General features: G+C 40.7%; 1 pseudogene across 1 annotated transcript in view; it reads left to right on the top strand.

Annotated features, from left to right (window-relative positions):
* The window catches only part of LOC145992521 (glucose dehydrogenase [FAD, quinone] pseudogene), a 139,907-nt pseudogene that overhangs the window by 35,280 nt on the left and 80,330 nt on the right, over positions 1-24,297 (top strand). The gene's annotated exons all lie outside the window — the stretch shown is intronic.

Raw genomic sequence — 24,297 nt, 5'->3', positions numbered from 1 at the left:
CTCACACTTCGGTCACGGTCAGGTGGAAAGAATATTTGACTGGAGCTTGAGGGGGCGGAGCTTCACTTTGCCGAAGCTTGATCGTTCATGTGAACGTGTGTAACGCTCAACCCATGGTTCAGTAGCAGTCTTCAGAAGATGAGCGGGCTGAAGTCAAAGACCTATTGGAACACAGGGACAGGCGAGTATAGATAAAATTGATTGATGGTGGCATTCAGCAAAAGAATCCCAAAATATTTTCCGCTCAATTCTGTTTGAAAAACATCGGTCAAAACATGCGTATTCATAAACCCGAGTTAAAGAAATTTAAGAAAAAAAAAACAACAACTGCCCCAAACAACCAAATTACAATTATAACCAATGAAAGAAATTCAATACGGGACTAACCACAAATGTGATGCATGAGCACTAGTTGTAATGACTTCTCTTGCATGAATTAAAATCCTTAAATCAAAAACCTAACCTGTTGACTGTCATATTTTTCCGTACAACAAAATTTCTAATTTCTGTGTGTGTGCAAAGGGAAAGGAAGTATTGGTCAACCCTCTGCCAAGGCAAAAAATAATTCTTGATATCTAGACGAACTTGTTCTTGGTTTGCAGAATACTAAACAAAAATATTAATTTTTTTCGTCGAGGAAGACGACTTTTCACACGATGTGCGTAACAATCGGGTCCTTGAAACTAGTCTTAGAACCTGATGTTTATCTGTCACGTGTTTTCGTGGGAAACTTTCTGATAAAAGAAATGGTCAACAATGTCGATATGAAACAGTGAGGCCGAAAATGTCCATGGCAAACGTAGACCGACAAAGTAGTGTTTACCACTGTTGACATTTACAGTTTTGCACATTGTAGCTGCAAAGTTTGCCGATTTCAAACCGAAGGTATATCAATAAACAGTATTATATTTTAATATCCGACCTGCGTGCCCGAGTGGTCCCGGGTTCGAATCCCGGTCCGGGCATGAGTGTTTGTGTGTGTGTCCATTCGTCAATTTCATGATATCATCACTCTTCCTCATCTTCGCAAATTAGGCAAAAGTGGAACAAGAAGCGAAGTAAAATAAACTAAATCAATCAATCCGTGGCCGAGTGGTTAGCACAACGCGCTACGGCACCAAGTGCTCCGAATTCGAATGCCGGTCTGGGCATGGATGTTCTTTGTGACTCCCTTCATCCATTTCGTCATATGACACCGCTTCGTCATCCTCGCAATTAGTCAAAACTGGCAGAGAAGCGAAGTAAATCAACCAAATCGATCAATCCCCGTTTTCGCAATTCTTCTTCTTCTTTATTTTCTTCTAATTAATGCCAGTGCTGCAACAGACAAGTCCGTCGTTGAAATCTATCAAACATTGTAGTTAGCACAATCGGCACGCTTTTTATACAGAAAATTCGGTGTACTCTTTGAAGAAACCAACACCAGACTCACGTTAATCGTACCTTGACCGGAGCGAAGCTTGACCGCTCGTGTGTATACCCCATGACCGTGAGCGGAGCGTGAGGGGACAGTGACCCGAGTGTTGCTTGAGCGTAGATGTGAATCATGCCTTACAGTGCAGGGTTGTCAGCTCTACGCCAAACCCCCAATATGAATGGAGGACCGCACCTGTCGTTGGCCAGCGGATCCTCCGGATCTAGCTGGGATGATCACTATGCGCTCGTTCCGAAAGTCGCACGAGTTTAACGCGTTAAACGAGTTATGGTAACTGACTGTCCCATAAGTGTTTCCGTGCGTTTCATTATGCTGTCCCAAAAGTCGCATTTCGTGCAAGAACGAGATTCACCAAACGCACGGGCCAGGAGGCTGGTTTGTTCGGTGAGAATCGTCTGCTGCTTTCAGACATCGCGCGTGCTGATGGATTCACTAGTTCGGAAAATATATTATAATTTTAACAGATAGCGATATGAAGCAACGTGCACAAGATAAGCATGCCTTAACCGTTCTTAGAATGTGATGAAAATGAGTAGGAGTGTCCACAGTAGAGTTTATTTTTGCCGTAAGGACATTCCTTCCGCTGGACGCCATGTGGAAATTTTCTCTAAACAATACGCTGCGCCTGCGCTTTCGCCTTGAGTGTCCCATAAGTCTGTAACATAACTGGTTTCACCAGATTCACGAGCCCAGTTATTTTCGTTGAGTGCGTTCGTTTCGTTAAGGCTTTCGGAACGCACCCATAATAGTCCACGAATCCTACCCAACCTCTGTCAATTGTGGGACGCTCATACAGCCATGACAGGACATCTATATAAATCCCAAGAGAGCAAACTTTTGACCATTTCGCTCTGCTGGTTGTTGCAGTGAACAAGCCACTGGGCGATGTCACATCCCTATTCCAAATTCACTGTTTGCATATTAGGAATGAACCAATCTGCAAAACTGCGGTAAAAATTTCCATTGTAGTTTCATTTGTAGTAATTTTGAGAAGATTCCCCGGTCCGGTGCATCTCTACCCTAGTGTAACCTTCGTGTAACCTAACACTACGTGTACGTCACCACGTCGAGCGTTCGTTGCAGATTTCCTGCCTGGGCGTCGGGCGGACAAGCTGCGACGCTTCGCGGCAAAATGAGCAAACATAGAGGCCGCGCAAGGAGAGAGGAATATTACGCGGCTGTTTACATTGCGAGGAAGGGAGCGGCGTGTTTGCGGAGTGACGCAACCCGCACCCACGGTGAAAGCCTTCAGATGACGGAGGTTCTTCCTGAAGGACAGGTTTCGGGCGCGTACGGGGATCCCCTTACGGACGATTCACGTCCCCAAGTACTTTCTCTCGCCGCAGCCATGCTTTCCTGTCGCATTGTTTATCGAGGTGGTTCGTCGATAGCGGTTAGGAGTAAAAGGGTTACGCCTAATATTCAAGTGCCTCCCAATTGTCGCGATTAACCCAGCGTGCGAATCTCTCTCTTTCTTTCTCTCTCCCCCTCTCTCTCTGGAGAAGAAGAAGAGGGAGCAAGAGAGTAAAGAAGAGAAAGAAGAAGAAGAGAGAGAGAATAAGAAGAGAAATAGAAGAAGAAGAGAGAGAGGAGAGAGAAGAAGAAGAAGAGAGAGAAGAGAAAGAGAAGGAGAGAGAAGAAGAGAAATAGAAGAAGAAGAAGAGAAAGAGAAGAAGAAGAAGAGAAAGAGAAGAAGAAGAAGAGAAAGAGAAGAAGAAGAAGAAGGGGAGAGAAGAAGGGGAGAGAAGAAGAGGAGACAGGAGATAGAGAAGAAGAAGAGAGAGGGAGGAGAAGGAAGAAGAAGAGAAAGAGAAGAAGGAGAGAGAGGAGAAGGAGAGAGAAGAGAGAAGAAGAAGAGAAAGAGAAAAATAAGAAGAAGAGAAAGAAGAAGAAGAGAGAGGAGAGAGAAGAATAGAAGAAGGGGAGAGAGAGAAGAAGATGAGACAGGAGAGAGAGAAGAAGAAGAGATAAAGAGTAGAGAGAAGAAGAAGAAGAGAGAGAAGAAGAAGGAGGAGAAAGAGAGAAGACGAAGAAGGAGAGATAGAAGAAGAAGAGAGAGAGGAGAGAGAGAAGGAGAGAGAGAGAGACACGAGAAGGACGACGAAAATTAACCAAAACGGAAGGAAAGGAGTTTCGCTTTACCCTTTTAGTCACATCTCACTTTCAGTATACTGATTGCTTTGGTTTAGACTTTGATTTTCTCCCACTTTTGGCCAATGACGACGATGATGACGTAGGGCCCGGGAATTTATGTTATAGCATTTTTTTCAATTGGCTTCGGATCTATTTTTGGGATGAGATCTTTACATATCTGATGAGAATCAGCCGAAATAGACAAACTTGACAATGCATATTTTGACATATTTAACCAATTTCGCGTTTTTACAACATATTTCTTCAATTTTGTTTCTGTTTTATTTCTGTATAATTTCGTAATTCTCTCGCACATAATCGGCAATTTCATAATTTTTTCTTCGTGGCCTTAGCACAACGGATAGTTCATGTTGTCGATGGCAGGATATGGAAATTACGGAGGAAGGAAGGTGCCGATTTTCTTAGTACAGAACAATAATACCCCACTTTTTTTTTATCCCGCCGACAATTGATAGCCATGCAAACATTATTGAGGAAAAATGTTCTCTCTCATTGCTGCACGGGAAGTAAAGAAGTTTCGTTCTCATTTCTTTGCCTTTTTAGCTTTTCACAAAAGTCAGTCAAAAGTTAAAATTACATTCGGTACATTACAGCCCCTACTCTACTTTATCGGGTATGGGAGAAATTCGAGAGTACTGTTGTGCATATTTTTGGCTTTACTGGGAATATATCTACATTTTCTGACATATTTGTAATTTTTCATGACATATTTTCCAATTTATATGACATATTACATACATATTTTACAGTTTTATAGGACAAAGTCCCGGGCCCTAGATGAGTGATGATAAGATGAAATTGATGAATACACACCCTGGCCAGGATTCGAACCTGGGGCCCTTGGCATCGTAGCTAGTGCTAGCCACTCCCCCGTGGAGGTCGGTTCACTTTCAGTAGAATAAGTGTGTAAACAGACTGCAACGAGTACTGTTCAGGTGTAGTAATACGGTAACGCCACATAATTTTCTATTTATGCAAGTTGTTGGTTTTGTGCATTATCTAATGGTACACTTAAAGAATCTATTCGATCATCACCAATCATTACAGAACCATCTTTTGGTATCAGTACTGGAAAGCCAACTCCTCTTCCAGGCTTGTAAATGTAGCTAATCCATAACGTAACAAACTGCATCGATTGGACGTGACTGACGAGTGTGATGGAGTATTCGAAAACAAGTTTATGCACTGGTTCATGTTCAGAAAACAGTTTCATTGGACATTGATGAATTGAAGTTGAGAATGTATCCAGGAATATATTAGAAAGAGTACGAGATTATATATACATATCTCTCTCTTTATCTGGGTTAATAGAATATAATAGAATGGTCTTTATTTAAGCAAGTGTGTTTCGGCTTCATAGGCCGTTCTTACAATCAACCCTTGTCACAGATACAATGAAATAATAAAAAATAAATAGAAAGAACATAATGATAATACAATAAAGATAATATAAAAATTATACAATGATAATATACATTGAATTGATTAGTATGTATACCTCGGAGTAATGATAAGGAATGAGTCATTTGTAGTGCATTGTGAGGTGATAAGTATGCATTATATGGTGTGTAAGTGCAGGTGCAATTATTAAGATTGATGTAGGTTAGTGTAGTTGTTGGGACAATAGTAAGTTCTTTAGTTTTCCTTAAAAGTATGTTGGCCAATAATGTTAGTCAATGGTGCAGGCAGTTTGTTCCATTACTAATGATGCGGCATTTCCCTTAGCGGGCTAACATCTTGATGTTTACAAATGAAAAGTGTATCGCTCATTTACGAGCACCCTGTAGTGTAGGTAAGTTTATAATTCCATAATAGAAAAAAAAGTTTATGGTTCCACCATAGTTGATTTTAAGCCTGCTAATACGAATGCTTTATTGTTTCATGACACGCCGCCTGGCTGCTTTGCTTTCACCCAATTTTGTTTGTTTTCTTTTGGCGACCGTCACGCAGATATGTACTAACTTCTCCACTGCACGCACCGAATCATTTTGTGGAATTCTTTTATTAGGAGGACAGCACGTGGAACCTGTGTTCTCCATTAACAGGGCAATAAAACCATTTGTAGAAATTGATTATCATCTCTTTTTATAACGCTTTGCGGACTCGTAAACTAAATGATCGCATATTTTATGTTAAACTCTGCCTCCGAATTTATTCAAACTTGTAATTATTTCAAAAGGAAAAAAAATACACGGTTTCTCATTAGGCGTACATGTAGCACCGTGCCATGAAGGCACATTCAGTGGTTTTGGAAGTAGGGTGGCATCAGCACCACGCTCCGGCCGCCTTTACCCCCGAGGGTTTCACCCAGGTACCCATTGATGTGAGGCTGGGTGAGCCACAGAGCCGTAAAAATTCCGACCTTAGATCGCTCACCCCGGGAATAGAACCTGGGTCTCCCGCGTGTCAGTGAGACGAGATTAAGAGTGATATAATTCCGGACTTTTTCGATCTCTATTCGTCTACTTGTTTTCACTATTCGCTATTCTTCTTTCTGTTCACGAACCTTGTGCAATCATTTTTCGCTAAGTATCCCTTCCCGAAGGTTTACCTAGAATTTTCCTTTTGGAAGACATAAGTTAATATTTATGGGGAGGGGGTGTAAGTGTACAATTAGAGCAGAAATGACCATAAATTGGGCCTTTGTGTAGTGGTGGTGAAATTTCAGAGGGTGGTAGGGGTTGCGTTTTTCAATCATCAACCAGGCCTGATGATAAACAGAGAATACCGCTGTTAAGTTTTGTAGCGTCCGAGGAACATATTTCGCGTAAAAGGGGAAACATTTCATCGTGTCGAGAAGGAGGTGCTCGCCATTTCATAACATGATTTCCAAACGTGCTTCGAGCAGTGTTTGGCTTCAGAAGAGCAAGTCTGTCGACCATTATAATTTTCAAAAATAAACCCAGTCCGGATTCTTTTTGGCCACGCTTCGTATATACAAATCCGGTAGATCAAAAGGCCTGAAAAACTATTAAGGAAACAAATATTACTTTAAAATTGAATTTACGCAACAATGTACTAATTTATTAATATATACATCAACGACTAATGCACGATATATATTAAACGGTCCGCCATTAGCGTGTATGCCCAATCCTTTGCGTTTCACGAAAACCTTATCGTCAGCCCCAAACCACTGAAATTTCCTAAGATCAATGCCTTTCAAACTATAAATGATTTTCGTGAAACTACCGTACGGTGACACAGGATGCAACACTTGTAGCTTCACAGTCTACCCTCACGCAAATAAAAATAAAACCCAAGAAATATGTCGAAAGTAAGAAAAAAACATATGGCAACTTAATTTACTCAAAGGAATTTGTGGTCACCCTGTACCACCATCATTAAATGATGTCCCTCAAGATTTGTCCCGAGAAAAATTTGAACCCGAAACCAAATTTAAAAACAACCAAGTTTTTGCTCCCTCTTTTTCTTTTACAACATTAACCATAAAGGTTTATGCTCTCTCTAAAATTATCAAAAAAGTTAATTTAAGATCGCTACTTTAAATTTGCAAATTATGCAGATCCATTACATGCTATAATAATTGCTAAAATAACCCATTGTCCAGTAAGCATTCAGAAATTCCCCCTCCTGTAAAAGAATTCCATGATTAGTACACCCAACAGCAAAAGAAACAGTAGACGGATTGTCCATCACCGTTTTCATTCGGTCTGTATTACACAGTGTGATGATAATGAATTGAAATAATGACGACAATGACATCTTCGAACTAACGTAGTTTCATTCCGTAAAACAACTCGGGATGTAGAATAAACAAGTAATGAAAGTAGCGGTGGTCATTTGCCTACCATTATCTTTGCCGTTGACTGTACATGAGTAAAAATGGCTAAAACTAAACACAATAATTGTTTATTTTGGTTAAATGTAATTTTGGTTCGAGCAGTGAATCTATTTATTGTGATCACATATTTAATCAAACTTTACATCAAACATTGTGTACATTCCCAAAATTTAATCCTCTTTTTTAAACATTTAAAAACCCAAATTTATGAACTTTTTGTGCCACGTGAGATATTTTTTACCACGAGTGTACGTACTCCCGTTACACCAATACACGTTAATACCTAGTGCCAATTCAAACTCTATGAACCACAATGAAATATTTGACTTGTTGTCAGTTCAAAACTCCTACACGAAATCATTGAACCAGCTGGTGCATTTATTATATTCATACTGAGTACATAAGTTTTCTACTTATTACAACGACAACAACAATTGTTGTCGCGTAATGTGAGACATTTGAAATTACCGAGAGTTATCTTGTGTTTGCTTCATAACAACACTGACAGTAAAAAATCAGACATTTTCAGTTACTTGTATATCTTACTATTCTTCAGAAGTACCTTGTCCGTACATTGGATGAGATCTCAATCCGGAAACGCTTGTGTCCGTTTTCATACATTTCGAACTACTCGATGATTCAGTCACGTGACGTCACCCGATCGAACATTCGAGCAACCGTTGTTCGCACAGTTGAAATTAAATTTTCATTAGCACTGACTGTGGTACTTTTATCGCATTAATGTAATTTTTGTTTCCCGCAGCGAAACTCTTGGTTGTGGATTGGCACATATGGGGGGGGGTCTAGCACTATCTCTGTCCTAAATTCCTCAACAGTTGTATATACAAACATGTATAAAATACTGTTTATATTTCTTGCCCCTTAAGCCAATAGACTCCCCCCAGATAACCGCTTGGAAACGCCGCTGTACTAAAGCAACCTTCGCGATCCGAAAAAATCGTTTTCCAATAGTCGATGCCCCGATCCTAAATATTGTACTCGTAAATATGTTTCTAATTTTTAAATCTTTTATTCGTTATTTAATACGTACCTTGAAATTTAATATGAATAAGTAAAGGAATAATCATAATGGGGATTAGTTCGATCATGTGTATTGTTGACAAAATATAAAATTTTGTTTACTGGCCTCTGTTAAGTACCATTAAATTAATTTGGTAAGTTTTGCACAGGGATGTTACATTTCGGATACCAAAACATACCATTTAAATCAGAATAGCTATTTCTCTCGACCCGGTACAATTGACGCTAGGGCCCGATATCAGGCCGCGACCCGGCGGTTGAGAAACAACTGATGTATGTGACTCGCACGATCAAATTTCTTACAGGCGTCCAATCCGAGAAAGTTACTCACACGGCCAGCAGATAGCAGCACGGTCTTAGCTGTCCGTAACTCGACCAGCATTCCTGCCACCTAGTGGGTAATTGTGAAACTTGATGCTATTTCGCTGTAGGTTTGACGCCGGTCTGTGATCGATTCCGTAGTCGTCCAAACAAGACGAAATGGAATTAGCGAAAGAGACAACAAAACAAGAAAAAAAACATTTTCTGAAAAGCTCTACGAAGCAAAAAAGGAATCAGGTACAATTTTTGTGACATTCCTTAAGTTTTCGCTGTCGCGACAACAGCGATAATAGTTGACTGTTTCCAGAAGGTGATTATTAATATATACAGGGTAGGGTGTATACTGGTCTGGGAAATCCTTTAAAAGTCATGGAATTTATTTTTTCTGGAGAACTCAGGAAATGTCAGGGAAATTGACTGTGTTTCTGTAGTGGTGCACTAAAAGTAGATTTTTGAGCACAGAAAAAAATAATGGACATGCAAGAAATTTAAAATTTGTTGTTGACAAACTATATTTCAGTTTGATATACTGAGTATTACCAGTACTTATAGTAAAAAATTGTGTATTAATTTTGAACTATTGTCATGTAGAAATTACTACAGTAGGTGGTTACGAACTTACGAATTTTTGTTGACCCAATTATCCATTTCATCAGTTTATCATTCATCCTCATCGTCGCGATTCATCTAATAGGTATAAAAATTTACCCAGGGTTGTTAAAGAAATTCAATTCCGGTCCAGGAGAGAAAATCAGCAAGCGTAAATTGGTTCTGGACCGTAAAGAACCTTTTTATCTGTAAAGTATTTCAATGCGGTCCAGAAACCTTTTTATCTTATCAATTTAAATTCGGTCCAAGAACCTTTTTTCAATTAAACAACATGCAAATTGGACCGAATTTAAATTGTGCGAGAAAAATAGGTTCCTGTCCTGTTGGGGACCGAATAGAACCCTTTAGAATTTATGGGTTTCTGAATCTTGAACAACCCTGAATTTACCACTTTCTTTGAGTCTCGGTTTTAAGTCCACTTTATGTACAGGAAGGCTAATCGGGACTGGACCTACAGTTTAAAGTGGGATCCGAACCACCATGTGCCTCCACCGGGTATCGAACCTGGGATCCCGTAACTACAAGGCGACAACGCTACCACTGCGCCATCTGGGAGGCCCTCCAGTGCTTTATTAAGTGGGATTCTAATCATAAGCGTTTAGCTAAAATATTATATTTTTCTTCCAGACATGTTCACGTACACAAATTAATTGCTGTAATGATTTGGACTGGAAAATTTGGTTTCTTGGGCTGAAATAACCTGAAAAAGTCAGGGAATTTTGTTTTTATGTAATTGTAGACACCCTGTTTATATTCTTTCGTAATGACAACGAATTAATGTTTAATTATCTTTACAAGTTTTATAGGAGGATTCATAAGTCGTGTAGAATATTGAAAATTCCTGTGGAAGTGAATTTGGAGCTTCCCCAAAGTGTTTAACGCAGTTTAGGGTTTCGCCAAGTTAACTTTGTCGCCTTGTAATCAAGGGGTCCCTGGTTCGATACTCGGTGGAGTCGGATCCTACTTATAACTGCTGGTCCAATCCCGATTCACCTACCTGTGCGTAAAGTAGACTTTAGAACTCAAAGAAACGAACAAGCATCGTCAGGTATCTGAGAAAACATGTTGTAAAAAGAAGCATGCGCAAGTATCCATACTTCTCAGAGATCAGCTATTACTGTTGTCTTCTACACGGATTACAACTGTAATTTTTACTCAAGGTATGTTAATTTAATATTGAGACGTGAGGTACCGATGGTCAAATTTAAAGTTGCCCAACACAGGACCCTTTCGAAGCAACGGATTGCGCTGAAACTTAGTACAGAGATTATGGAGAACATGAGGAAGGGATTGCTGGTGTAAAAAAAATAATTCAAATTTTGACCACCAGGTGGAAATTTGGCGCTTAAAATTAAATCCCCCCTATTCAGAAGCCCTCTAGTGCACGACCGGAGAAACTGGTTGCGCTGAAAGTTGGTATTGAGGCTATGAAGACCACGGGGAAGCGAATGCTGACGAGAATGAAAAAAGAAGTTCACATTTTAACCACCAGGTGGAAATGTAGCACTGAAATCTGGTGCGCAGTGAACATCATCGCGGAAAACCGCTTCGTGCGTTCATTGATCACACTGTGTTATACTTCCAAACGGCCGATCGCGTTGACAGGACGCGTGTTGAACACTGCTGTTCAACTCAAATTACTGGTTGTTATTACTTGAGCGTCACATTTCAACCTGGTGCTGAGAATTTGAACTATTTTCTTTTTTTCGTCAGCATTCGCTTCCCCTTGGTCTCCATAGCGTACACACAAATTCGAAAGAAACGCCCTCCCTTACGGTTATGCAACCCGGAATTTTATATCGTCTAGTTTCGCCTGGTAGAGTAGTTCCCGAGAAGAGCAGTGTTTCCAAACCTATAACTGTAGTGTTTCCAACCCTGTATTGGTTGGTTGGTTGTTGATTTGGTGCTTTAAGTCCACAATACACAGTATGACTAATCGGGACTGGACCTACAGTTTAAAGTGGGATCCGAACCCCTTTGTGCCTCCACCGGGACCCCTTGATTACAAGGCGACGACGTTACCACTGCCCCATCCAAGCCTGTATTGCTTCGTAGAAGACGAAACCTTCACGTAAACTTCTTCATTCGTGAGTTACATTTGGTTTACAGACTCACATTACAGGACACTCTTTTCCTGTATTGCATGTGTTCTGGAGCATTTATTTTTCATTCTGCGGAGAAAATTCTGTTATTATTTTACATCTTATTTTTCGCAGCTTCTCTACCATTTATTGGCTAATCGCAACAATGAGGATGAATGATGACTCCATGAAATTGATAAGAGGACAGTCATAAAGAAACCGTGGGGGCTAGATTCATATTATTATTATTACTATTATTATCTCTCTTTTTTTACTTTACTTTTGGCTAATCGCAACGATGAGGATTAGTGTATGATAAAATGCATGAAGGAACACTCATAAACAATCATACCCAGGCCGGGACTCCAACCCGGGAATTTCGGCATCGAGATCAAAAGCCGACGGCTTATCACGCTCGGGCACAACGGCGGCCAATTATTATTAGTGATATTGTCTTTAGTAGTGTATTTTTCCACCATATTCTTTCATACAATCATGAAACGGATGAAAATTAAAATGTTAAAATACCTGCCTACGTTTTTCTCCCCTTCCTTTTTTGCAATATGAACACCTACTGAACGAAGCCAAATTGTGGGAATACGAAACAGAACCAAGTTAACATATCTTGACAGTGGATAGTGTTAATGCAAAATCTAGAAAAGAGTCATTTAACAGTAGCCTGATTGCTTTTCCATTTGTTGTATGGGGAGAATTGTGTGCAATGTGTGCGTAGTGGCAGGCAAAAGAGAATACAAAGATCGAATAGAGAGGCAACACTGTCACTGTTCTGCACTGCACAGACAACGCGTCTCGTCAAGTGGGCGGGGCACTGTGGGTGCGAGCGAGCTGCTGTTGCTTCTGCAAAAAGAACACTCACAAACAACTGAATGACGCTCCGCTTAAAATCTAGTCAATCGAGAAATAATTTGTTGAGGAAGTGAATTGAAATATAAACGCCAGAATTTGGTCTAAGCCACCTCCCTTCTCCCACCTTAAAAATTCTTGGGTGAGAGGCTACAAACTATACTAAAACTGAATTACATACAATATTTTAAGACTCAAAGTGACGTGACCTAGAACGTAGTGAAAAATCACTGGTGCAAAATTCAACATAATGACGATAAAATGAAGGTAGGAAAATGGATGTGCTAGAAAGTTTTACATACACACACACATAGTTAGTTCCGTGTAGAAGATATTTCTTCACATTTTTCTCACCTTGGCTTCCTTGAATTCACGAAACTGTAAAGCCATGAGCTCGTTAACACCCTATAATCACGGAGTTCCAGGTTCGATTCCTGGTGGAGACACAACTGCCTAGTGGTTCGGATCCAACTTTCAACTGTAGGTCCCACTTCGGGTAGTCTTTTGGAGCATGAAATGGAATTAAAACAAAATTGGAACACGGCAAACCTTCACAACACACGCGCAGAGGCAGTTCAACTTAATGACTGACAACTATTATATACATCGAACTTTCAGCGAAGCTGGAATAAGGTCTATTTGCCATGCCAAATAGTGTGAATTTTCAGTCTCGTGGTGCCTTCTATACGAAGTGCACGCAAGTTATCTAAAAAAAAATCAATTGTGAGGGTGAGTCGAGCTATGTTTAATTCAATAAGACTCTTAACTTCAAACATATTTTGCTCTATAGCTGTCGATTTGGAATGGGCATCTAAGATTGGTTGCTTAGCGGACCGGATTTGGAAAAAATCACGGACTGTCATAGTTCCAATCACACTACAGACATAGAAAAAAATGTTCGCATGAAGATGAGAGAAGAGGTGATCTCTTCAAATGTCTCGAAATATATAGATAGAATATATAGTCAATCAAAAAGAAAAACAATGGATAATGTCCAATTAAGTCGAAACGCTGTTTGAACCGGTGTTCATTCACAGAGCAGAAGGGTTATTTTGACAAAATCCTGTTTCCCTGCTGGCTGCTTCGGGGAGAAGGGCTTTGTAACGTTGCCGCTTCTTGCCCAAGCGGTAGGCCTAATTCGTTGTTTGGCCAAGAGTTCCTTCGTAGGTAAACGCGGCTACAGAGGATCACTGCCATAAAGGTGGTTCCCGCGCCGGCTGAAAGAGCGACGGGAATTTAAAGAACCATTGTCACTAACTTCAGACAAACATCTAATAATTTCCTTAGGTTTCGAAGCTGATCCGAAGGGACAACAAATACCAGAAAAACGACATGAATTAAATGATCGGTTGATCGTCCTTCTGTTGATGATGGCAATTCATATTAACAATAATAATCGTAAGCTTATCATTAAAGAGTCAACAATCAAAGCTAATACGCATCTATTGATCAGAAATTACTAGAGTGTTAAAGTTGTTTTTGTATCTTTGTTATGTTAAGTCGCTCTTCTGCCACTTTCGGCTAATGAGGATGAGTGACGATTAGATTAAATTGATACCATGATAGCAATACTGAAGCCGTGGCTCGAACCCGGAAATTTCGTGGCATCGGAAGTGGACCATTTAACGCGCTTGGCCACCAAAGAGAACCGGCTCTGAGGCCAAGCGCGGTTAGTGGTGGACTAACGATCCAGACACAGAATGTTCCGGGTTCGAGTCCCGGCCGGACCTTTGTCAATTTCTTAATCTTCAGAAATCCCTTCCCAATCTAAGACATAACACTTTATCAAAACTTCATTTCCCTCCCCTCCACCTCAAATTTCATACTCAATCTTCCCAACAAAATTTCCATGCCAATTTTAGACATCCAGTTGATATTGCTCCCTCCAGAAAAGCAATCTAAGACGTAATAGTAATACACAAGAGTTGGGATTCCCTGCCCCCCAAAATAATTATCAATCCCGCTACGTGAAAATACCACTAACTTCATTAATCGCCCACCATAATTTCCCTATCAATCTAAGACCTAATATGTAAGAGTTGGATATCGCCCCCCCCCAATCAATATTACTTATTACCCGTAACAATTCCCCTGACAATCTACAAATTACTATTTGTATAACAGCAATGGCTAATTGATAACGTAATTGAACTTGTGCCCTGTTTACTCAGTCAAACTTCCATCACAGTCTGCGCCATAATGCCCCTCCCCCTGGGCACCACTGATTTAGAACTGTGACAACGTGAGAGGTGTAATGTAACTAATAGTTAAATGTTAGGAATGGGTGCATGTGCGCTGCGCATTTGAATTTCATGTGAATCAAATCTGTCAATAATGTGAATATTAATGTTATAGAATATAATATAATGGTGCAGGTGTGTGAAAAAGTAACCATGAGCACCAAGGTATCAATAAGAAAGAATTGGAAAGATAAGTTGCATATGAAGATGTGTGTAATTAGTTTTGTTCTGGGATGTAGCAAAGAACATTGGTTAAACCGTGCGGGGTATCATGGTCAATACTGTGTCCACCCGCCGTTGGATTCAAGCACTGCATCTAGTCGACGAAGCAAGGATTGGCCGAGCAGATGTTTGGTCTTCTTAAACTCTCCCAAACATCAAACACGTGAGCCAGTAGAGCTTCCATTGTTCTCAGCTGTCTAGGTTCCCACTCTCTCACCATCAACGCCCAAATGTTTTATATTGGGAGATTTCGCTGGCCAATCTACTCTTGATATTCCTGGGTGCTGATTAGTGTTACCCACGGGACGAGACGGGACAGGCTTTTAAAAATTCGAGACGAGACGAGACAGCATTTCACAGCATTTCCACGAGACGAGACAGGCCAAAGTCTCGTCTCGTGGGCAACACTAGTGCTGATTAAACCAGATGGTGGTCGCTTTCGATGTATGGACGCTGCTGTTGTCTTGATCGAAAGTCACGTGCGGAATCTCATCTTCAAGGTGTTTCTCTCGCACGCTGGGAAGCATGTGGTTTTCCAGCACTGCGATGTATTCCTGCGAATTCATTCTCGAGGACACTTCCACCAATCCATCTACTCCAGACGAACTGATCCATCCCCACACCGCCACGGATATCCTGCCACTCCTAGCATGGGTAGAAATGTTCTCGGGGTCGTAGCGAGTGTTGTCGCGCCTCCAAACATAAACCTGACCATTTTCGTCAGACGAAAATACATTCTCGTCGCTCAAAATTACGATCTGCCAAAATTCTTGAGGAGCTGGTAAATATTGTAAAGCAAAACTGATCCGTGCTTCGTGATGGAAATGCATCATTGCTTCTTTCTTTGCCGCTCGACGGAGCCGAACTGTTGCAGCATGGCACTCCAGTTTCAAATCTTGGCGAATCTTCGTTGAAGCCATGAAGGGGTTGCCCTCGCTCATCTCAATGATGCCTGCATCTTCTTCCCTGGTTGTCTTCCTCGGCGGCCTTTGTTGGGTCGTGACTTCATTCCTTGGTCCCCTTCTTCCTCATAACACCGAATGCAACGCCTAACGCATGAATCGTCCACACCAAGGGTCGTAGCAATATGTTGTGCAGCAGATCCGCCGCACAAGAACATGCGGACTATCTTCTCTCTTGTAAATTCCGAAGTGTAAGGCATGATGAAATGATATCGTAAAGGAACATTCGGACCGAAGGGACATGCTGCACGTGGCACATGCCTCTTCAAAACACCTTATCATTGGTGCATGTAGAGTTTCACGCCCATTCCGGTGCAGAAAGTTTCATTTTATTGGTTCCGTTGCAAGTGACATGCTCAAGGCATAGATACGAGTAAAACTGCTGCAGGATCTCGAACGAAGCACCCACCGGGGCTCGAATTAAAGCCAAAGCGTGGTGGCAAAGGCAACCGTGAAGTTACAGCATCTGAGATTTACGTCAAGCAGGACCTGCGTGGTGTGTGCAAAGAAACTCACGCTTGCTTTAGGAAATAAGGATAGTATTGAATCAATGCAATATAAAAGAGTATATACCATAAAATATACATTATTATTGACTCATGCATTCCCTGAAAAAGAATGCATTGTTTTCTCGCACATTTCTGCCTGCAATGAATATAAATGTATAATCTATTAAATTAAGCACGTGCATGCAGATTTAAAAATATTGATAAGATGATTGAATTGAATTGTTGTTTTTTAAGTCCACTTTGTGCACAGAAAGGCTAATTGGGACTGGACCTACAGTTTATAGTGGGTTCCGAACCACTATGTTCCTCCATCGGGTATCGAACCCGGGACCCCTTGATTAAAAGGTGACGAATCTACGATTGCGCCATCGGGGAGGCCCTAGTCCTCTTACGGAGATAATTCGTTCGGAGCAATAGAAATGCCCTATCAAAACAATTGGGGAATATTATTTTCAATGTGGATATTCTTCAGAAAATATGTTTCTAACAACATAGTGGGGACGTGGGATGAGAGATAGGGACGGAGTTGGAAGAGAGAGAGAGGGAAAGCACACAATTTTCTGTTCAGTGCGAACCTTTGGGATTGCTTTTTCATAGTGCACCAAAAACACAATACGTATAACTCAAATACAACCCAAACCTTCAATGGCGAAATTGTGAGTCAATCACTCAACTGGAATAAAAAGTACGGATTTAAATCTAGCAGGCCAGAATATAGTTATTGCGCTACCATGTGCTAATCCACTTTTCCCGCGAGAATTGTCATGCCTGAGTGACATGTAGTTTACGTTAGTTGTGAGAGTTGCTTCAATTCCATTGCCGGCCAAGAATAATGATAGCGCTGAAAGCATAAAATACGGAAATGTGCATGTTTGGCGAGCTATGAGAAAAGTAGATCCTTGTGTTTTATTTTCGAAATTTGCTCATTTTATGTCAACTTTCACATATAGCCAATGGCGACAGAGGATGAATGATGCTTCAGGGAAATTTATGAAGATTGAAGAAACAACGAAAAAGAAAAACTCATAATTATCAGAGGCTAGGACCCAAGAACCCTGGCTACGCAGCTTGTTATGATATTTAAGTATATCACGGATTGCTGCTAAATCCATTCCTAGATATTTGTAATGAATGAACCCCCTCCCCCGCTACGAGAAAAAGAAAGACTATGAAAGACTACAGGATGTGAAACATTCACAACGTAATTGCATTACTTTACATCGCTCTTGGCTGTATTCCAAATGTAGTAAGAGTAGTAGGGTTTTTTGTTTTTTTTGCCAAGGTATAAGTGTATTTGAGCGCAAGGGCTACCTATTTCATCATTTATAAAGAGTTAACTTCGTCGTTACACTAGCACCAGGCACAAATGCGTCAATTTCTATTTCGGTTATTTTATATCACTCTTCTGCCTCTTGAGTTAATCGCGATAATACGGATGAATTATCAATTTATAAAATTGTGACGGGACAAACTCAGTGATACATTCATGCCTGACCAGAGTTCGAATCTGGAACATATGACCTCGCTTCGCTAAAAAGGCTGGCAGAAATGTATCGGAAAAGTATAGGACCACCAAGAACCGGTTTCAAGCAGCACAGACGATGAAATCATTTACAGCGACTCGCTGTGGCAGTGTTGCTCGTCACCCCCTCCCCCTCGCTCGCAGATAGCCTAGCCTTCTCTGCACCCCACCTGCTGATTCGTTTCAGGCATATTCCGTCTGGAAAGTTTCTGGCATCCCTCCGCCTCCCCCCTTCCAACCATGGTTAATAAATGAGACCCTTGCACTGGCATCAATTTTACACCACCATACAATAAGATTTACGCGGGAAACATTTCCTAACATATTTTCTTGATTCGGACTAAGGGCAAATTAAAAATAGTCAAAGGAATTATACACAAGAGAATTAAATTACTGAAAATATGGAAAAGCGCGATACCGAAATCTGTAATGAGTGCGAATGGAAAATCGAGAAAAAAAGTATGAAAATATTCGAATAACTAGATTAAGAGAGAAAGTTATCACGGCTCGAACAATGCAAATGAAAAAAAAAAAAACGGGAATACGAATTGAAATATATGACAATCTGAAGTAGGCTGAAGGAAGCAAATTTTAATAAACGTGGAAAGAAAACATAATCAATGGAGCGCTGGTTCGATTCGCGACGGAAGCTCATATTTGTTGTTCGAATCCCACTCTACACTGTTTGTCCAGATGCATTTACACTTAAAACAAACTTCGTGGAACTTTTTCCAAATCAGATGTCGCCAAAAATTTAAAAACAAAAAGAATAACTCTGAAGGAAAAATGCCGAAAGCGTTATTGCAAAATGAAAAAAAAATCTTCACATATTCGTTCGGAAGTGGTAAAAGAATAATAAAAAACTCAAGCATAAATGTTAATAACACTTGTTATTATTACCAGAGACATTCTCAAAATAAACTTGTTGTCCGTTGAAATCAAATCAAGAGGAAAGCAAGATCTCCACCCGGTCGCTTGAATCTCTGGTTAGATTCAAGAGTTGGAAACACTACGCTTCTCGCGAGCTGCTCTTCCTGGCGAAACTAGATGATATAAAATTCCGGGTTGCATAACCGTAAGGGGGGGTGTTTCATTCGATTTCGAATGTACAAGGTTTCAGCGCAATCCGTTGCTTCGAAAGGGCTCTGCGTGAAACAACTTTAAATGTGGCCACCCACTAGATGGCAGCAGCAGTCCGTATCCAACAAAGCAAGCAAATAAGCACGTAGGAGTATTCGGAAAGGAAGAACATGATTCTCCAGAAAGCCCACAGTAATCCAATGATATATGTGTCAACAGACATAAATGTCAATCGAACCATGTAAGAAGTGGTGCCTGTGCACCATGATTGGTTCGAAATTAAACAATCTGGGCTCCTTTTTAATGATCAGTGAAGTCACGAAATAATGCGAATTTTCCTTTTGCACCATATCTACGTAGTGTTTCTCACGAATTCAACTATTTTTGCCACGAATATCGTGGTTCGATATTTTTGTCGTTTACTAGATTTTTGCACATTGTAGTATCATTTTACCAATATTTGTTTCTTTCCCCGAAGTTTCCTTTAGATTTGATTGATTGATTGAGTTGGTGTTTTAAGTCCACTTTATGCGCAGGAAGGCCTACAGTTTAAAGTGCTATCCGAACCATTATGTGCCTCCAGCAGGTATCGAACCCGTGGCCCCTTGACTACAAGGCGACGACGCTACCACTGCGCCATCGGGGAGGCAGTTCTCCTTTAGATTACAGATGCTTGTTCCAAGTACGTGAAACATCTTCATTGATTGACAGGACTTTGTCTCGTCTGCAAGTTTATTTTTTTTAGGTTAGTTTCTAACTGTAATTCGGTTTTTTACGTCGCTTTTCTACCTCTTAGATGAATGGCGACGATGAGGATGAATGATAAACTGATGAAATGGTGTCCCCAATTATGTATACAAGCTTTTGTAGTCCGTAACTCACTGAATTTTCATTTATTTGAGATGTAACTGATTGAAATTTGCAACCGTCAGAGTATGCAGCTCTTAAATGAAACAAAGGAACCTTGTTATTTGAGATTTATTATGTGGGCATACACCTAGACCATATGCAATAGAATATCTGAGGACTAAAATTTCTGTAGCTATGCTGAAAGTTGGAGTTCAAAATGGCCGTTTGCACATTAGTGGACACAACGTAACCCCACAGAGCATTATACAGTAATACCTGGTGGCTCCCCCTAACGCCGTCGCTTTGTAATCAGAGGGTGTAGGGTTGAATCCCCGGTGGAGGCGTGGTGGTTTAGGCCCGACTTTGAGCTGTAGGTCCAGTCCTGATTATCCTCATGATCCAGTCTGTGTATAATGTAAACTTAAAGAGAGGAAGATAGAACGCAAAGATAAGAAGATAGAAGAAAGTGAAAGGAAAAATACAGGGAAACTACAAACACTATTTTTCAGCCTCCTTGAGCTACACTGTGTATAAAATATACCTTATTATTAAGTAAATAGAAACACCTCATTAGCATAGATATTCACTAAAGAAATTGGAATGACATTCTCCTTGAAAAGCTCCGCCTGGGTATAAGTGTTCTTTGTGAGTGTCGCTTTATCAAACTCATCTTCATCTTCGCGATTAGCCAAAGGTGGCAGAAAAGCAAGGTAAAACAAACCAAACCGAATCAATCAATTCTTCTTGAAAAATGTCATGCTATTATTTCGTAGTTTGTGAAACTTTCCTAAAAAGTTTAAAAGCTAATTTGGGACACTTACGTTGTGTAATATTTTTCAAATTACTTCATTACATTTTGGCATGGAAATAATTTTTGTCGCGAGATCTCACCAGATGGCAGCAGCGCTCGAAATCGTCCCATCATGGTAACACACTGCGTCAAAAGCTTTTCCCAAGTTGCCTTCATCCCGACGTCTCTCTCACCGCATAATTGAGAACCGTTGTGTCTCCCCGAACGTGGTAATTACACAGGTAGCCCCATTCATTTGGCCAAAGTGCGCCCTGGCGGCAGCTGGAAGAACTTCGTGCTCTGGACAGGGAAGTTTGAACCTGTGTGGATTTCATAAGCCACGTTGCTCCTTTTCCTGCAGGCATAGTTCGCAGAACTTTCACCTGCGATTTCAGACTCGAGTTGTAATGATATCGTGATTTCGCTTCTGGTGCTTACTGTTGCACAAGTATAATTATTTTGTTGCATTATTCCTAATGACAATTTCATGTTATGTACTTCTTTGTTGTTATAGTAAGGCTTATTCCCTTTCCCCTCTCTATTGCCCAGGTGTTCTGGGTTCGAATCCCGGGCTTGGCATTGTTGTTCTTTGTGAGTGTCCCTTCATCAATTTCGTCCTCATCGTTGCTATTCGCCAAAAGTGGTAGAAAATAAATAGAACAACACTGTATCAAAACTTTGGTTATTCTTTCAGGGAGACCAAAGGTCAACTTATTGTTGTTTTTAAGCAGCAACTCTCTCTCTCTCTCTCTCTCTCTCTCTCAAAATGATTAGTTCACCATTTGCAAGCCTATGGCGTTTTTATTTATTTATTGACAGAGCTCAACAGGCTGAGCCCAATTATAGTGCTCTAATTACATAATATTACTACAATAGATTCAGTGTTCCAGTAATAGTATTTTTAAAATTGTATAAATTCATTGCAAAAATATCAATTGTGTTGAAAGAGTTGCACGCTCTCCACACCGGAGAGGTAGAAAGAATTGATGTTTTCGCTCTCTGGCAATGAAAGATTTTATGCTTGGGACGTGTTTTGGAGATGGGAACATTAAACGATGTGGCTGATAATAAGTTGGAATCGTCTATTATACCGTTAATTACTTTATACAGAAACTGAAGACTGAAGGGGGTGCACCTTCCGTTGTACGATGGGTTTGGTGAGGCCAGCTCTTCTGCATGGCTGGAATCTGTACTGGAGATTAATTAGCTACTGGCAATTGACTTAGGCTCTGGACATCTCGACTTTGTGTGATGACGTTGAGGGATATTCGTAAACAAGAGAAGGTGGAATAGCACCCCCATTTTTGTCAACGTTGTGTTAGGATGGGGTTGATTACAAGTATTTTCTGTGGTATTTTCACACCACCAATATAAGGGTGAACGCTCACCAATATGGCTCTGGTCAGACTACTCTGTTTTTTTACAGTACACAGTCGTCTGCTTATGTACAGATAACATTGTTGTCGTGGGCTTCGTTTAAAATATACAACTTCACCAAGAGTAGAATGCCCTTATGGTGCTGTAGTCACAGGGGCCACAGACTTGAGAGAAGGGAAAATGATAGCAAATGACTATGCACTTGGGTTCGCGAGTTTGACGGGGGCATTCTTGTCGTGGTTAAACTGTACCTTTCTTGAGCAGACTTGATGCAGGGTGCTCCCTAGACAGGATCTCCCTGATGCCGTAGTGGTAACACTGTCATATTGTGGTCAGGAAGTCCGTAGTTCGATCCTCAGATGGAGGCACATTACACAGTGCGTCAGATCCTACTGTAATCGAGACCTGGGTATAGAGTAGATTAGAAGCAGTTACCTAACTTTCCCATAATAAAAATGTGTAGAATCACTCTTGGTGTAGTTCAACGTATATGTGGTATCCAACACCTTATAACGATTCCACGATCTAGCGTTTCACGAAATATACACACTGCTCCACAAGACTTAATCAACACCAAGAGAACAGAAATAAACCAACACAAAAACAGGGTCACCCTGTGTATCATTTTTGCAATGTTTCTGTTCATTTTCGTTGCATCTGTACCTTATTGGTGTTCATAAGCCCTGATCAAAAGCATCCCAAACATGCTCGATAGGATTGAGGTCCGATGAGCATTCAAGCCACTCAATACGGATGATGTCTCCTGTTTCCAGGACTTCCGATGCAATACGTGCGCGTGCCGGAGTAGCACATCGCGCTACGACGCCACGGGTCCCGGGTTCAAACCCCGGTCTGGGCATGGATGTTTGTATCAATTTCATCGTGGTTTCACTCATCCTCATTTTCGCAAATTAGCCAAGAGTGGCACAAAAAGCGAAGTAAAATAAAGCAAATCAATCAATGAAACAATACGTGCGAGGTGCGGGCGAGCATTGTCATCCATAAAGAACTCCGGACCAAATATTTCACTGAAATTTCGAACATGTGAACGCAAAATGTTGTTTTTCTTCATTTTTGGATGGAGCTGTAGCCTCTCAACCCATCTCTGCGTAAGCCAGTGTAGTGGGACAAAGCTTAACTTGGGACGATGATGTGCAGACGAGATATTTTATTGTAATGTTATTCTCAACATTTACAACATTCTCTAACATTCTACTGTTCTCATAATCCCTTGGCGTTCCTTAAGTTTTGTGGAGCAGTGTAGTAATCTAATCGAAATTCGAATTAAAGTGTATGCTAGAATCGGAAGCAGTATGCACTATACTCTCATCGGGCATCGAACCTGGAACCTCTTGATTACAAAGCTGCTGTGTTAGGTACTACGCTGCAGGTATCAAAATTAAAGTTTGAGAAACTAACTATCTGTCTTGCCATTATGGACCATGTCGGCAACTTATGATAAGTTAAACTTATTTGTCGTTGTGTAGTGATGTGACATGTTGTCGGGAATCAAGTTTTAATTGGAAGGAATGACCTTAATTGAGCCGATTTGTGGAAATTTTTCAAGATAGGCATGCGCTTTTCTCCTACTTTTTAAAAATGTCTTGGAGCCTAAATGCACATTTATATTCGCTTTGTAAAAACTGAAGGCTTGTTATGTCACTCTAGTGTCGATGGGTATTGCATGTAAACGAATGAAAACAATTTTCTCTACGTTGTTCCTGGGAACATAATGAGTGTGTTCCACTTTTTTCTTTCCCTCAACTTTTTCTTCTGTTCGTGCTTCGCCTTATCCCCTTGGGTGCTACAGCGTAAGGTTTACGAGAGATTTCTTATGTAATGGCCACCAAAGTTCTGTCGTTTCGCGATATACTCTGGCTAATACAGTAACACCATGAGAAGAGTGCCTAAATATCAACGTCTCTTCACGTAGTACATCCTGCCTGCACCGGTGGCGCAGTGGTAGCGTCGTCGCCTTGTAATCAAGGGGTCCCGAGTTCGATACCCGGTGGAGGCACATAGTGGTTCGGATCCCACTTTAAACTGTAGGTCCAGTCCCGATTAGCCTTACTGTGCATAAAGTGGACTTAAAACACCAAATCAACCAACCAACCAACCAACGTAGTACATCCTGCCTACACCGATGTCGTTATGGTAACTAACTTCGTTTCCTTGTAATCAAAGTGTCGATAACCTGTGCTGGCAGGCACATAGTCATTCGTTCGGATCCCACTAGAAATTGTAGTCCCAGTCCCGATTAGCCTACCTGCGCATAAAATGGACTTAAACAACAAGTCAAGTCATTTAAAAATATAATTTTGTGATTTTGTTTTTAGTAGTAGAAGTTTGTGCAAATTTAACTTTATAAATTGAAAGCTGTGTTGCCTATCAATTTAGGCTTGAACTTTGTAAAAGACCCCGAAATTAAAAACGTTC

This window comes from Lepisma saccharinum, chromosome 9, assembly GCF_977018435.1.
Source record: "Lepisma saccharinum chromosome 9, izLepSacc3.1, whole genome shotgun sequence".
Classification (NCBI taxonomy): domain Eukaryota; kingdom Metazoa; phylum Arthropoda; class Insecta; order Zygentoma; family Lepismatidae; genus Lepisma; species Lepisma saccharinum.
The sequence above is the reverse complement of the archived record's forward strand: the minus strand, read 5'-3'. Positions and strand labels throughout refer to the sequence as shown.